The sequence below is a fragment of the Cupressus sempervirens genome, chromosome 4 (assembly GCF_028749045.1).
Source record: "Cupressus sempervirens isolate cs-2001-9-10 chromosome 4, ASM2874904v1, whole genome shotgun sequence".
NCBI lineage: Eukaryota > Viridiplantae > Streptophyta > Pinopsida > Cupressales > Cupressaceae > Cupressus > Cupressus sempervirens.
The window spans coordinates 531822070-531838520 of NC_143121.1; the positions used below are offsets into that span (position 1 = coordinate 531822070).

Below are 16451 nucleotides of genomic sequence, written 5' to 3' on the forward strand. Positions count from 1 at the left end.
ATTTGCAAGATCGTCACCTTACAAATGATTACCTTCTGAATATATGTCCATGAAAGATCATCACCTTTCATTACATATCTGATGCGACTAAATAACAATATAAGCATAAACTCACATGAGTTGAAAACTTAAATTCGATATTCAATATTACAATTTAATCATACCAAGTTTTTCTCTGAAGTAATTTAACTTTACTTTAGCAAGAGGCTTAGTAAAGATATTTGTTGTTTGCTCATTAGTACTGATGTACTCCAGTTGAATGACTTCTCGATAGTGCTTCTTTAACATTTGAAGGTTTTGTTTTTATAAGTTCAATTAATATTGCAACATAACATGATTGACTTCTTGTTCTTTTAATTTCTCGAATTACTTCATTAGGTTCAACCTGATTTTCTTCTATCATTTTCCTAGCCCAAAGTGGCCTCTTTTTATTGTTGACATTTTCAAAATCTTCATGATTAGATGTTGTGGTAGAGGATGGTTCAATATCATTCTCCCTCTCAATTTCTACTTGGTGATTTTCATCTTCTTCAAGAATAGATTTAGTAATAGATTCATCACTGTTTCTAGAAATATTAAAGGCAATATCTTCTTTAAATTTCACATCTCTACTAATCTTAATTGTTTGTTGGCCTGGAATAAAAACCATGTAGTCTTTGGTTGTTTCACTGTATCCAATAAGTATCTCCTTCTTTCCAGATGGTTCTAGTTTTGTTCTTTTCTCTTTAGGAATGTGGATATAAACAAGACATCCAAATATTCTTAGATGACTTAGATCTAGTTTAATGTCAGTAAATACTTCTTCAAGAGTGATGTTCTCTAATACTGAGTGTGGACATCTGTTTTGAATGTAGACTACAATGTTAGATGCTTCAACCCAGAAGGAAGTATGAAGGTTTTGATCATGCATCATTGCTTTGACTGATTCAACAATTGATCTATTTTTATGTTCAACAACTCCATTCTGTCGAGGATTATATGGTACAGAAAACTCCCTCTTAATCCCAACAGCAATGCAAAAGTTTTTAAAAATTTCAGAGATGTATTCACCTCCATTGTCTGACCTTAGAATTTTTTTTTTCTGTCCTAACTGATTTTCAACTAGGGCTTTGAATTCTTTGAATTTTGATAGTACTTCAACTGATTCTCTGTTTCAAAAAGTAGATCCAAGTTCTCCTAGAGTAATCACCAATCAAAATTACATAAAAGAGACACCCGTTAAGATAAGGTACAGACATAGGACCGCAAAGGTCACTATAAATCAGTTCAAGAATGGATTTTGATTTGTGATCACTTTTAGGAAATGATTGCTTAGTGCCTAAAACACATCCTTGGCAAATACTTAGGTGATCAGTTTTGAGACTACGTAAACCTTTTACAATTTTTCCTATAGAAGATAATGCATGATAGTGAAAATTAGCTAACCTCCTATGCCAAATTTTAGTTGAATTTAATGTTTCATGACTAAGAGCTAGGTTTTGATTATTACAAAGTTTATATAGGCTTCCATCTCTAAATCCGATGGAAATGGCTTTCTTGATATTAGAATTCTTTAGCCAAGATAGAACTTTGTCCTCTTGGAAGGTGATTTCGAATCCTTGATTAGCAAGACTAGAAATGGAGATTAGGTTTCTTTTTATTCCAAGTACATATAAAACATTTTTGAGTTAGAGAGTAATTCCTGAATTTAGGTAAATTTAACAGGAACCAATGCCTTTGATAGGATGAGTAGAGTTATCTCCAATGGTAACTTCTTCTGAGGAGTGTTCTAAGAAGGTCTCAAATTTGTCTCTAAAACCGGTGATGTGCCAAGATGCTCCACTGTCTATGATCCAAGTGTTGTTGTTTGAGTTTAATTCACTTGAAAGGGCTAGGTAAAAAGCATAGTTTTCTTTTTCTTCTTTCTCTACTTCCTCTCCTTTGATTTCTTCCAAGGCTGCTTGAATTCTCTTCTTTTCAGGGCAGAAGTTATGAGAGTGACCTATTGTCCTGCATTTTGTCACCACAAAATGTTGGTAACAGCATGAAACTTTTTCAAGCTAGTTTTGTGTTTCTCTAAGCTTGAATTTGATTTTCAATTGCTTAATGTTAATCGATTGATCCATTTCAATTCGAATATCAAATTGTTTTACTGAAGGCCTTTGTCAAATCTTTTTTGTTTTTCTTTCTGTCGAGCCTTTGTTTGATTTTTGAAGTCTTCACAATCGTTTCTTTTCTCTTGAGTTTGTGTTTGCTTGTTTTTAGTCCTTTGGATTTTCTCATGTCATGCCTTTCGTTCTCCCCTTTGATTCGGTCTAACCTAGAGGTCAATCGAAGTTGTCAATCAAGAGATATGGTCATTTTAGTACCTCAAAAGTGGACATTTTATGTGCAAAAACACAAATTTAAAAAAAATGATGTTATATTTTCATTTTGACATTCACTTTTTAAATATATAACATTTTACTCACTTTTTGTTATATTTTTAAGTTACTTTATCTTTTAAATTATAGCTTAAAGTGACTATAGTGCACTTTACATTATAATTTTAAGTTGAGTTACTTTTTAATTTTTCACTTAAAGTGACTATAGAACTATATAGTTACATTTTAAATTTTTTATTTTAAAATCAAATACTTATCTAAATGTCACTTTAACATAATGTTTATATATTATATTGAATAATATGATGCATAAATGTTATTTTTAACCCATATTGATGACATTTTTATAAATTTAAGTGAAATACATAACTTAAATGCCTCAAAGTTGACTTTTTATGTGCAAATGCATGTAAAAATCTATGAAAAGTGGAAACTTTTCATGTTATTGCATATAAAAACTCACTTTGAGGATACTTTTCATGCCATTATATCAAAAGCTTGTAAAAGTGGACCTTTTTGATGCAATGACACGAAAAATAGAGTTTTTGTGCTTATGCATCAAAAAAGTGAGACATGTTTTTAAAACATGTAAGTGACCCTAAAAGGTCCGATTTTGCCTATCAACACATTTTAAAATATGCAATGCACTTAAAAAAGTGAAATTATGCATAAAGACATATTTTAAAACATGCAATAGACTCCAAAAAGTCCGATTTTATATGCATACATGTTTTAAAATATGCAATGGTCATGAAAATGTCCTATTTTGTGAAGAAAATGTGTTCTTGCTCCCAAAGAGTCCGATTTTGGCTATAACTCATGATTTTTTCCATGGATTTGAATGAAATCTCTTGCATTCAAGGCGTTTTGGATTGGTGATCATTTTGCCTCCATAAAAAATCAGTTTAATGAACCAAAAAACATTTTTAAATCTCCCAAGCTAGGGCACGTTTTTGTAAAAAACTCAATAAATCTTCAAATTTGGAAAACGTTTTTGCTTGGAATCAAGTCGTTTTGGCCTTATTAGCTGATTACATTGCATTGCGATCATTATTTTGGTGTTTAAACACCAAATCGATTTGCTTAGAGATCTTGAAGAAACACATTTTTGCAAAAAACGTCTCAAGAGCTTGAAATGTTCAAAACGTTGGAAAAAGGAGAGGATTTAGGACACATTTTGGCATCTTGCAAATTAATCTCCTTGTTTGCTGCCCTTCATCATTCAAATTTACAAGATTGGAAAAGTTCTCACCATTTTTTAAAAAGATTTCAAACAAAGAGCATATTTTTCCTTCATTTTGGCACTTATTTTTCATGTAAGTGGACTTCTTCCTTCTTGCAATTTAATTCATGCTTATCTTTGCTGATTTTATGCATGAAATCATTGAATGGTTTCCATTTGTAAAAATCTTTGCCTTAGAATGTGTATTTTTCCTTTAAATATGATGTTTTTTTTCATTTTCATGTTTTTGGTTCTTTCCCAAGTTCCAAATTTGAATTTAAACTTTAGAGTGCATTGCACCTTGGCATGTTTTGAGTTGTTTTCACAGGTATGATTTTTTCTTTTGTTTTGGTTTTGTGTGCTTGTTTGTCAGTTTTTCTTCATTTGGAGAAGTTGCAAGTTTTTTCGCAAAAACTTGTTTTTCCTTCATTACGTGCGAAAGCATTATCATTTTTCACTTTCCATTTCCATGTCATTCCATCTCACATCTCATCCGACAAATGCGATTACATATTTTTCATCTCATTCGCCATCCGCACATGTATGTAATCTCATTTTCCATTTCCATTTTCATCTATCTCACTTTTCGCTTCCATTCGCACGACATGATTACACGAAATGTCTTACGTGTAATTGCATCCAAAAGGTCTGATTTGATCAAGTGTCATATTTTAAAAAGACAAAAAGATGTCATTTTCGCTTTCTGTGTACTGACTTCTTTCTATATAACTCATTATCTTACCTCCATTTTTCATTTCCATCTTCTCATATGCATTCGTGCTTACATGAATAAGTACATATTTCCACCTCATTACATTCTTTACATGCTATCCATCTGAATATACACATAAAGTGTACCTTTCATTCACACTTACATCTCATTTCACCTTCCACCTTCTGTTACATGTTGCATTTACATATACGCATGTTTCATACAATAAAGCTTTGAAAACATTATGTCACTTTTGAAATCAGCAACTTTCACTTTGCACGCATTCCCATGCATTTCACTTTTGCACATTTTCATTCCATTTCATTTCTTTCCATTTTCCATTTTCACACTTTCATATCATTTCATTCCACATTCCGTTCATTTCATTTCACTTTCCATTCCATTGCATATACATATGCCTTCTCTTTAAAAGTCACTCCTTTTTCGAATCTTCATTGCTGCTCCGGAATTCACTTGCATGGAGATTCCTTCTGATGATGTATTTCTGTTTTGGAATTTTTGTGTTGCAGCACAAGCACAAGATATGTCATCGCCATCCAAATCCAATGACAAAATGAAATATCAATATGATAAGGAATTGGCTCATGCATCTCCTTCTTCAGTTACATCTGTCTTAGACAACGTGTTGGACACAAAGATTGCTCATGTAGACGTGGCTGATTTCTACAAATGATTGAAGCTCCAGCTACTCATGAAATGAAACGTATTAGAAGAAGCAACATTCACTTGATGTCTACATTTCCCATAGCAGCTATAGAACCTGATTTTGTTTATGGATGAGCTCGACGGTTCACTCCTAAAACAAGGACTATCAAAGACACTGATAGAAAGGTTATCATTAGCCTTGATCCTAAAGTTATTGAACAAACCTTCAAAGTTCCTCACAAATCAAAATGTGTTGATTTGACCAAAGAATCGTCATTGGCTTGTTGGAATGAGCAAAAGAGCAATTATCAAAAGTATGTCAACCTTTACTGGTTAGACAACAAAAGAAGCGATTTTTCTAGGTGGCCAAAGACTCTTCATCGGTCAAATTTTAAACAGGAATACAAGGATCTCATCATCCTTCTCAGTAGAATCTATGGTCTTAAAGATTCTTCCGATTTTGAGTCATGCATTTATAAATTTATATTTCAAATCATAGAGAACAAAAAACACATCTTTTGGAGAGAGCTTATCAGTACTGCACTCTGCCAGCAGATATGCAATGTAGGAACATCAGTACCTTTTTACATGAATTCTTATCTAGTTTACATTGTTACTGCCATGGAATCATTTTCGGGTCTTTCAACCAAAGGAGATCGTCTTCAAGTACCTATTTGGAAATACTATGACAAATCACTTTGGCTAATAGTAAATTCCATTACAAAAGAGTCCAAGATGCCTTCTTTGGACATTACAAGTGTTTGTTCAACAAACAGTTGTCCATCAAAAGAGCATCTGATGCAGCATGGGAAAAGGTAAACCAGTACGGCTGCATTTTTCTCCAATTTTTCACTTTCACATACTTGAGAGTTGGATATTTCAAGGGAGAGCCATATACCCTACCTAGGTATGCTACAGATTGAATCATTCTAATGGAGTTAGCAAGACAACTCATGGAAGTGCAGAGTGATCAGCATGCTTCACATAGACCCGGATTTGGCATTACCTCAGCTAGGCCTTTATCTATTGGCAACTATTTAATTGTTTCTATGCCTAAGGAAAAGAATATGAAAGCAGAGTTGTAGTTGATTGCATTGAAGAAGTTTAATGCTAGATTTCATTTTGATTATCGAGAGATGAATTCTCAGATAAAAAGGGCCTACACTCATGTTCATCACATTGAAGATATTTGGATTGACATGAGAACAGAACTTGACATTATGAAGATGGATTATTGCAGGTTAACCTTACAACAAATAATCGATCTTAATATTTTGGAAATCCCTCCAAATTTTCAAGTTGAAAATGATGGCGACATCCTTGATCTAGAATTCCATCAAGCTGATTTTGATAAGAAGTGCCCTTTCCCTATTCAATGGAAACAAAAGGAAGGTACATCTATCATGGATAGATTTCAATCTATCCTAGTAAACACTAACAAATGGTTGAAAAGTAAAGCCCTTAAAAGAGTAAATCCTAAGATGCGCCTGGATTGTGGAAGTTTTGGTCCTCCTGGTAGGAAATCACAATTGGAAATTACAGGAAAAGATGGTGCCTCATCTTTAAATGCCAAGAATACCTTCAAATTCAAATTAAAGGGTGGAAAAGGAACTAAATCATCTCAAGTTCTTGAACCAATTCAAGAATCAACGGCAAAATCAGAAGAAGAATTGGAAATAGAATCCGAAAAAGAAGATTTAGATGAAGGAGAATTCAGGATCACATCTCCTCCAAAGCCTACACAAGCCTACATGTCTTCTCTACATGAAGAGCCATTTTTGCATGAGGTTGATGATGATGTAGATTCATTTTCTACTGTTTTCACTCATTTTATTCCAGTCTCGAAGGTTAACACCATGGCTATTCCTATTTCATCAGCTGCTCCTCGTATTCCTGCACATGAACAATATGAACACTTAGCAAATGTGTTTGAAGATTTTCCAACTCTTACCAGTGGTCAAGTTTCCCAACTTGATAAATCTTTAACAGGATTTGAACTCTTCATGATGGAGTCTTCTCAACATGTTCCTATGCCTTTAGCAGTACAGACTGAACCATGCTCAATCACTACAGATATACAATCTGGATCAATGTCAATTATCTCCACTGTGCCTACATCTACAAATGAAAGTTTCAGCCTGCCTACATGGTTGAGTAGAATAACAACAAAGAGAAGGAAGGTGGTTGTTCCTCTTGATAATCTTCCTGTGAAGAAGACGAAATCTAAGTCTTTGAAAGATGAGATTGTTTCCAGAATTTTGGTTGATTCCAACAAAACCAAATATATTGAGGTTCTAAGCCCTTAGTAGATAAACCTGTTGAAGAGTTTACCCGTTCTAACTACAAGTTTACTAAGGTTGAAGTTGGAAAGCAATCTCATTTGAGTTGTTTACAAGATGCTCAAGATGTATTGACATATGCATCAAAAAGCAATCATGAGCTTTGGGAAAAGAAGAATCAGTTGAATCAGGAGGTATCTCGTTTGAATGAGGTCATTCAGAAACAATCTTCTCAGAATGTTATTGTTACATCACAAACATCTAAAGAGAGAAGGCTGATTGAAGCTGCTAAGTCTTGGATATAGGAAATCATTGCTGAAAGAGTTCGAGCTATCACAGAGACACTTGCAGTTCTAAGGCGTGTCAAAGAGATGAACAAAATGGAACTAAGCTTAATTTTTTCTTTGACTCGAAGCAAATAACCTGAAGGAAATTCTTGAGGATTGGGATGAAATGATAAAATTTGATCTAGATGCTATGGTCTAATGTGACGTTCTTCCGTCATGTGAAATGTTTTTCCGATTTCAAGGACTCATTGGTTACAAGGAAGAGACCTTAAGAAAATTGATCACAAAATTGCAAGTGGCTCTTGAAGATTGTCAAGTAGCTAAAACAAGCCTTACTTATGATTTGGAGCAATTGGGATGCCGTGTTACTGATAATCTTGGTAATCTTTTGGCAGCGGAGAGAGTGAATTCAGAATATACAATCAGGATCAATGCTGATGTAGATTCCAAGGATTTTGGTTCGCACACAATGAACAAGTTTGTTTTGTACAAACCCTTGACAAAACACTTATTAGATAATACAACAACAAATTCCCAAGTTGTGCAATCAGCATATGAAAATGCAGTGAGAATTGAAGCCATATCAAAGACTGTGGAGATTGTTGATCTTTCCACGATGCGTGACGTCATTGTGAAATTCAAAGCCTTAAGAAGCAATCTCTAAGATTGTTGTATAGTTTCTATTTCATAGTTGTTTAGAATGCATTACATGAAAAAGTGTAATTGCATGTAATGCGAATTGCATGTATGCAAAAGATGTAATGCGAGTTGCATGTATAGTTGCATGTAACCCTTTAGTTTCTGACTTGGTCAAAGTTGGTTGAGATGCTCCCACTTTTTCCTCCCCTTTTTTTTCCAACTTCTTTGCCTATATAAAGGAGTGCCCCCTCATTGTAAAATCATCATTATCTTTATGCAAGAAAACTCTGGAGAAATTGTGCCAACATAACTTTGTTTGTGTAAACACTATTTTGAGAGAAAGTGAATACAAAGGAGCATTTGAGACTTAACTTTGATTAAGTGAGATTGTAATTTGAGTGAATTGTAAGCTTTGTCTATGATTCATCCAAATTGTCTTTGATTCATCATCTTGTGTTATTCGTAATTGTTCTAGTGAATTGAATTGAAAAGAGTTAAGAAACAATTGAAGCCCAAGCTTTGACCAAGAGCAATTATGAAAATCCATAGCTAGAAGCTTTGTCTGTAGCTTATATTTTCGTCTTAATTCGCAAAATAGTTAAATTGCTTTTACTTTTAGGAGTTTTTGTGCCCTAATTGTAAAGTGTTTACCATATAAAAGTACGACTGGATTTAGAGCCAAACTAGTACATTTTGGCTAGCCTATGAGTTAGTAAAGTTTATCGGTATCACTATTTTCAGCTCTTGATAGAAGTGTAGTTAGAGATTTACCTTGCCCATTATTCGTTCTACGAGTAAGTGTATCCTTTCTTTAAAGTTAAGAAGAAAGGGTATTAGTAACACCCTGTTTACGAGATCTCTCGACTTCTTGCTTACCTTGAGTTGATCCAAGGAACGGTGAGAAGGGGGAGCCTTCCCTCTAAGGTAGGAGAGACTTTGTCTCACACGCTATGGCTGGTCATCCTATTTTGCGACTGAATTTTTACCCAAAACTGTCAGTTGCAAAACATCCACCCAACATGACCAATTTTATCACATTTGAAACATCTAACTTTAGATCAATCACGTTTCTTATATGACTTGTCAGTTTCCCCTCTATTATGTTTGAATTTTCTTTTCTTGTTTGAATTTGCATGAAGTGCTTGAATATCTCCATCTTGATTTATACTTAGTACTCTTGAGACCAATCTTGATTCTTCTTGTGTGCATTCATTTTTTAGTAAGTCAAATTTAGGAAGATTGGGTCGAGAGCTTAATCCTTGAATTTATGTTTCCTAAGATAGAGGAAGACCTCTTAATGCTATCATGCTGAGTTCTTTGTCATCAACTCAATTTTCCATTATTGCAAGTTGATCTTTTAATTCAAAAATCCTTAGAAAGTAGGATGTAATAGATTCTCCATGTTTCATCTTTATATATAGTAGATCATGTTTTAAGGTTAATAATCTACTAGTATTGTTGATTTCAAATGTATTAATGATAGTAGAGAACATCTCAAATGCAATCTTGAGATTGGATATGGATGGAAAAATATGATCTTTTACAGAATCTATTATAATTTTCATTGCTTTGTTATTGTGTCTTTTTCCATGTTACTTTCTCTAGATCATTTTCACGCATGGATATGTTTGTTTCTATATACTCCTCTAATTCCATTTCTCTTAATATTATCATGACTCGAATTTTCCATGATGAAATTTTTTATGCACCTTCAAGCCTATCTTCTAGTCTTACATGATTCACTATTTTGATTTAAGAATATAATTCAACTTATATAAATCTGAGATTTTAGATTTTAATTCTGAGTAATAGATTTTCTTATCAAAATGGCTCTGATACCATGCTAATTTTAGTGATCTCTAATAGACAAAACTATTATAGTAGATATGAATAACAATAGATATTCTTACTTGAATAACTGCAGGACACAATTGTTCTTCAAATGATGAATGATCTTGAGTTGCTGACATGCAAAATATCCTCCAATGTATATCATTGATAACATGTAATGTAGGAGTATGGTGATTGTCTTTCAATAAGATCACAAAGGAGAATGCTACGCATTTATCCTGCAAGATTAATGTGTGGATTGTTGGGTCCGTAATGCCTTGTATTGATTACTTTTCCATCGGTCTACACTTGTTTATATATACATAAGAAGGGTCATGCCCTCGTAGAATCATGACTCTAAATGGCCTTTGGCCACATAGGGTCATGCCTCTACGGAGGCATAACTAACCAATAGTTAGTTTAATCTAATACATGATCTGTAATGATCAGCATAACCAACATGAACTGTAGTAACACAAGACCCCCAATGACATCTGTGTTAAGGTGTTTGTTAATAATCTGTACATAATATTGCCAACCAATAATATTAGCAATTGTTATGTTAAGACAACCATCTAAACATATACATACATATATATAAGTAACATCAATGAATATAATCAAATGAACCTAGTACAGATTGTGCATATCTCTGATAAACAAAATTTACATAACATCATTACTTCTACTGATGCTAAACATTAACAATAGCAACCTATCTATCAAAGATGAAGGAAATAAGTTGTTGACTATTGTGGGATATGTTGATGACATTATCTTTGAATGTAGCAATGATAAGATGTGCCAAAGATTTGCATCCAAAATGCAAAATGAACTTGAGAGGCCAATGCTAGACGAGCTATCTTTCTTTCTTGGTTTGCAACTTTCCCAATTTGATATAGAAATCTTAATATCACAACCAATAGTGTATAGATCCATGGTTAGAAACTTGTTTTACCTCACAGTTGTGAGGCCCGACATTATGCAAGCAGTTGGTTTGGTAGCATAGTTTCACAAAACTCCAAAGGAAGGACATGTCAATGTTGTCTAAAGAATATTAAAATACTCGAAGGCAACTTTGGACTTCGTACTATGGTACCCTAAAGGAAAAGATTTCACTCTCGGCATATATTGATGCGGGTTGGGTAGTCAATTTTGATGATAGAAAAACCAAAATTGGAGGAGCATTGTTTCTTGGTAACAATCTAGTATCATGGTTGACTGAGAAACAAGCCTCAGTTTCATTTTCAACAATAGAGGCAGAGTATATGACAACAAGAACTTATTACACATGGGTTTTATGGATGAAATAAACTTTTAAGGATATCAAGGTTGAATATCATCTTGATCTCCATATTCTGAGATAATGCAAGTGCTATCAACATCTCAAAGAATTCAATTATGCATTCTAGAATGATGCATATTCTGATTAAGTATTGTTTATTGAGGGGGCAAGTACTTGAGCAGCAAGTAAAGTTAACAAATGTTGCTATAAAGGAGCAGATTGCAAATATTTTCACAAAGCCTATTTGAACAGAGACTTTTGAATACCTAATGAAGAAAGTGGGAGTGAAGTCGCTCCCATCCATTCACTAAGTTCCTCAAGAGAAGCATATGCTCAAGGGGAGCTATTCGTTGTTTTATTCAGTTAGCCTTGGATACACTTTGTCCTTGACGACATAGGGAGAGAAATTGAGTGCGGGGGGCATCACAATCAAGCGGGAGCATTTCAGCCTAGGGTTTCCATCAATGACAAAGGGGGAGATTGTTGGATATTTGTCACTAGTGTCAAGGGAAAATTAATGGCTTTATAGAGCAAAGTATGAGGTTCTTTTGAGTAGATAAAAAAGTCTTATCTTAGCTAGATATAAATAAATGTAGAGATTTTATAAACAAAAAAATAAGTAAACACACATAAAGAGAAGATATAAATAAGTTGAGATGTTGTGGAGGTTAAATAAGTTTCATAAAAAATTCAAATTAATATTTTTTTGAGACCAACTCCTCGTTAAGATGCAACTTAATTAATATAAAAATTTATAAATCGGTCAACTTCTCAAAGGGAAATTGATATTAGTGGGCTCATAAAGAAGTTTGACCTCCTAGGGTGTAGCGCCCAGCTTTCGGAATTTAATTTTATAAATTAAAATAAGATTTTATGTGTGCTAGGGAAAACTTGAGTTATGGCGCCCATTTTGGGAGAAATATGTTTAAATTAAAATTCTATCGTATGCTCCTTTAGCCCACCTAGTTGAGGGTATATGTCTTTTGGTTAAAGACGCACATTGGATGTATATAAAAGGGTTGATAGGAGGTCATTTTAACCAATTCTTACATATTTTGGTATGCTTGGGTTGTTTTCTAATCGGATATTGGAGAGCTTCTTCGAAGGTAATCCCTAGGACAGAAACAATAAGGGTTACCGGTTTGTATAGTGAAACTGTCTACCTTGATTAATAAAGGAAGATCACTCAGGTTTTGCAGTTTGGCTACAAAGATTGAAGTTGAGAAATTCCTGAAAATTTATTTTAAGATAAATTTATAGATTGAGAGATCTAGAAGTTTGTTTGATCAATCAATAAAAGTGTAAGGTTTTTGGGACACCATGATATGGACTTGCAGCTAGGCACAAAGAAACTCCAGCTTGGGTGAATATTGTATGAGCATATACCTTGTTGATGCATACTAACTTATCCAAGCTTTAAGAATGTTGCATACACTTATTGGGCTTATAGCTGGGAGAGCTTGATGCGAAAGAAAAGCCAACTATTATTTTTGAGATCGCTGCAAATGTAATAGCACTGCATGTGTGGTATGTGTGTTTCAAATGCAGCAATCTCTCTTGCATTTATATTTGGGAATGAGGCAAGGAGAGACATGTCCCTTCATGGGACATGTTGATGTAGAGGCTCTTGTGAGTTCAAGTTCTTTCTCCTTCCAAGGTTATACTCCCTCCAAGCACAATTAACTCTTAGACCTTCCCAAGGTCCCTAAGTATTGGGTTACACCTTCCCAAGATATTTTCCAACCCAATCAATCTTGTGCTTCCCTAGTTCCCTAGACTAGGCAATCACATTCCCAAAACAAGACTAACTCACAAGGGTCTCTACCATTAAGATCACACTCTCCATGGTGTCTTTGGAATCTCTTTCCATTGCCTATTACACCTTTGAGACAAGAGTGTGATGGATCTGCATTGGTTTGGCAAGATTCAAGTTGCTATGTTAACTAGGCCTAATAGACCTATTAGAATTAGTCCTCCTTCCTTAGTTTTCCCACCACCTTTTTCAAATCAAACAAAGTTATGAACTTTTGACCATTTCAGATATTCATTTGGATGTTCTGGATAATATCACAAAATGGCATCTAGGTTTATCCAATTACCCACCTCTCCACAAAACCCTCTTTTTTACGCTTTTAGGCCTCTTTGAGCAGGATTAAGAACTTCAACTTCAAACTCGCTATTGATTCAATCCATCAATTCAATTGTTGTTCTCTGTCTGCCAAAGATCAAAGAACATCAAACCATTGATTGATCAACTTGCTCAATCCAACTTTCCCATTTGCTTGGATATATAATTTGTCTTCCTGGCTCACCACTACCAAGTAATCAGCCTAGGGCTTCACAGCAAAAATAGAAATCAATCAAGAACATTCTAACACTACCAAAAATGGAATCTATATAGTCTAACCTAACATTCCACAAATTGATGAGAGTTTTCAACAGTGGAATATCAAGCAAATGCTCATTTTATAGTCAAAACCCTGATTTGTGAGGGTTTCAAACCTACTTTCACTAAAATCTATGGCAAATCCACCAATGAGCACTTGAAGACATCAAACCAACTGCAATGGAAAGCTAACTCTCTCCTCTAACTACTCCAGAAGGTTTGATCAGTAACCAGTAAGTACAGTACAGAAAAGTATAGGAAAAACAGTAAAAACTTGCACAAAACTTGTCTTGATTGCTTGCCAACCAGCCAAATTCAGTTTCCCAAGGCTTTTATATGCTCTTGAATCAGTTAGAGCATCGTCCAATTGTTTCTCAGGCCATGGGTGGCAAATCTTGCTAGATGCCAAAAAGTTGCACAAGTTGTCAAGCCACAACTTTGCAACTTTTGAGCAACATTGACAACTTTGTTACAACTCTATCAAAATATTGTCCTATTGACTCTAACACTTCACATTGGTCATCTAAATACCAAATATGACTTCTAGTATGCTCAGCCATGCTTTGACTCATCTTTGACCATCATAACCCAAAGTTGACCTCCTAGTTACATTATGCCAACTTTAGGACTCACACAACAAAATTGTCCTATTTTGGCTCATTCTTACCAGACATGTTGCCACAAAGTCTAATTACATCTTCACGCGTCAAAACACTACAAAAATTGTAAAGTTCTTTAAGGTGCTCCTACACCACATGTCTATTCATTATGGTGAGATTAATATAAAAATAATTGATTATGTAATCATATATATATATATATATATATATCTTCAATATTTTAGTAGCATAGGATTTATCTGAAAGAAGCTACAAAACATCAACACTCTCTCTTAGCTAGGGAGGATAAATACAAGATATGATATTACCTCATAGTAATATCAAGAATGGCATATTGAAGAATATCCTTGATCAAAAGATATTCACTATTAGATATCATGTCATGATATCAAGAGTAATGGCCTCATGAATATCACATGAAATTCACCAAGTACCCTGAGTAATGGCCTTTTGAGTATCAAGTCATATGATATTCACCAAGTACTCCAATGGTTATAAGCTAATGGTTTCTTGAATATCACGTTAAATGATATTCAGCAAGTACCTATGACATATCTATACAAGCAAGTCATAAATTGCCAATTTAATGACATCTATCACTTAATTATTAATTTACAAGATATAATCTATCATGATCTGCCTAGACATCATAAGATATCCATCATAATAGAAGATTAAGTTATTGTAAGATCGTCACCTTCCAATAACTTTAACAAGTATAAATGATAATCATTTGGAAGTCGTCACTTCCTCGTGATGTACACAGGGGCAGGCCCATACACACATGACATCAAAAGTTTACATGAAGTCACCGCGGAAACTATCATGTGGTGTTGTCATAACATCCACCATGAACCATATCAAAGAATAAGGTTTTCACCTCAAACTTATCTCTCATAGAGAAGAATGTATTACAAGGGATTGCAGTTGGAACTTCTTCACGAAGAACCACTAAACTTTTGACCTCCTTGTCAAGGTTACTTCCACTGAAGTCTCAAACTCCCTTTGAATCTGATATCAACTTTTGAGCTCCTCGTCCAAACTTAACTCTAAAGAGAGACATGTCCCTTTACGGGACATGTCTATTCATTATGGTTAGATTAATATAATAATAATTGAATATATATGTGTGTGTGTGTGTGTGTGTGTGTAATAAGTCTCATAGGATGTATCTGAGAGATGCTACAAAACGTCAATACCAATATTATACTAGACATGGCCTTCCTCGTGAAAAGCAATTGGAGTTGTAATGAAATAATGCCAGACACCCGTTGGATGTGGGTATGGACACCTTCTAGGCATATAGGGAAAAACATGAGTCTACCCTTCAAGGCCTCATCGACTGATGTTCTAGTTATGGGAAAAACATGAGTCTACCCTTCAAGGCAAATGCTTTTGATAGTTGTTGCGCAGCCTATCACTGCTGCAGTTTTGGCATTAATAAATGGTTGTCTATTGGCTACTCTGTCACAAATATGCTAGGTGGGTGACTTCATTTGTGGCCGTATGTTTTGACTACTGCCATATAAGCTCCTGGGTGGAGCGCTTTACATCCATATCTGACTTCTTGGTCTTGGATAGAGGGTGTGGTTATATAACACGCTGTCCAGAGTGTTTTTATCTCATAATATCAGCCTAGCATGTTGATTTCTGCTGGAAGAACCTCTCATGCTGTTAATGTTAATGCTGTCTGGAAGGAAGGAATCAATGCAGTTCTGACGATTGGCAGAGTTTGTAGTGGAAGGTCAGAATTATTCATCTGAAACTTTTTATAGATTATTTCTGCTGTGTAATTTTGATTCTAAAGTTTCATAAATAAATTCCCATTCCAATCTACTATTCATTGTTTGAATGACAAGTTTTAGAAAATCATTGCAAAGCAAAATCACTATTAAGCAAACTTAAAAACCAGGCTTGCAAGGAACCAAATTTGAAATGATCTTGAAAAAGGGATTTTACAATGCTACAGTCACAACATTTATTTTTCTAATTACATGCTAATATCATCCATTAGTCTCTTCTTTTCATAAGCCCATCAATACTTTGTATCTGCCCCAACAAAATGTTAACAATATCCCCCATAATGCATTTAAATTGTAGCCTTTTATCCCTATTTACCATCAAATATCATCTTTTACTACTCCATATTGTTATTGGATACA

At 34.3% G+C, this 16451-nt stretch overlaps 1 protein-coding gene across 1 annotated transcript in view; it reads right to left on the reverse strand.

The window, feature by feature from the left end:
* Positions 1 to 16451, reverse strand: part of PDF1B (peptide deformylase 1B) — a 187862-nt gene that overhangs the window by 91320 nt on the left and 80091 nt on the right. The window lies entirely within an intron of this gene.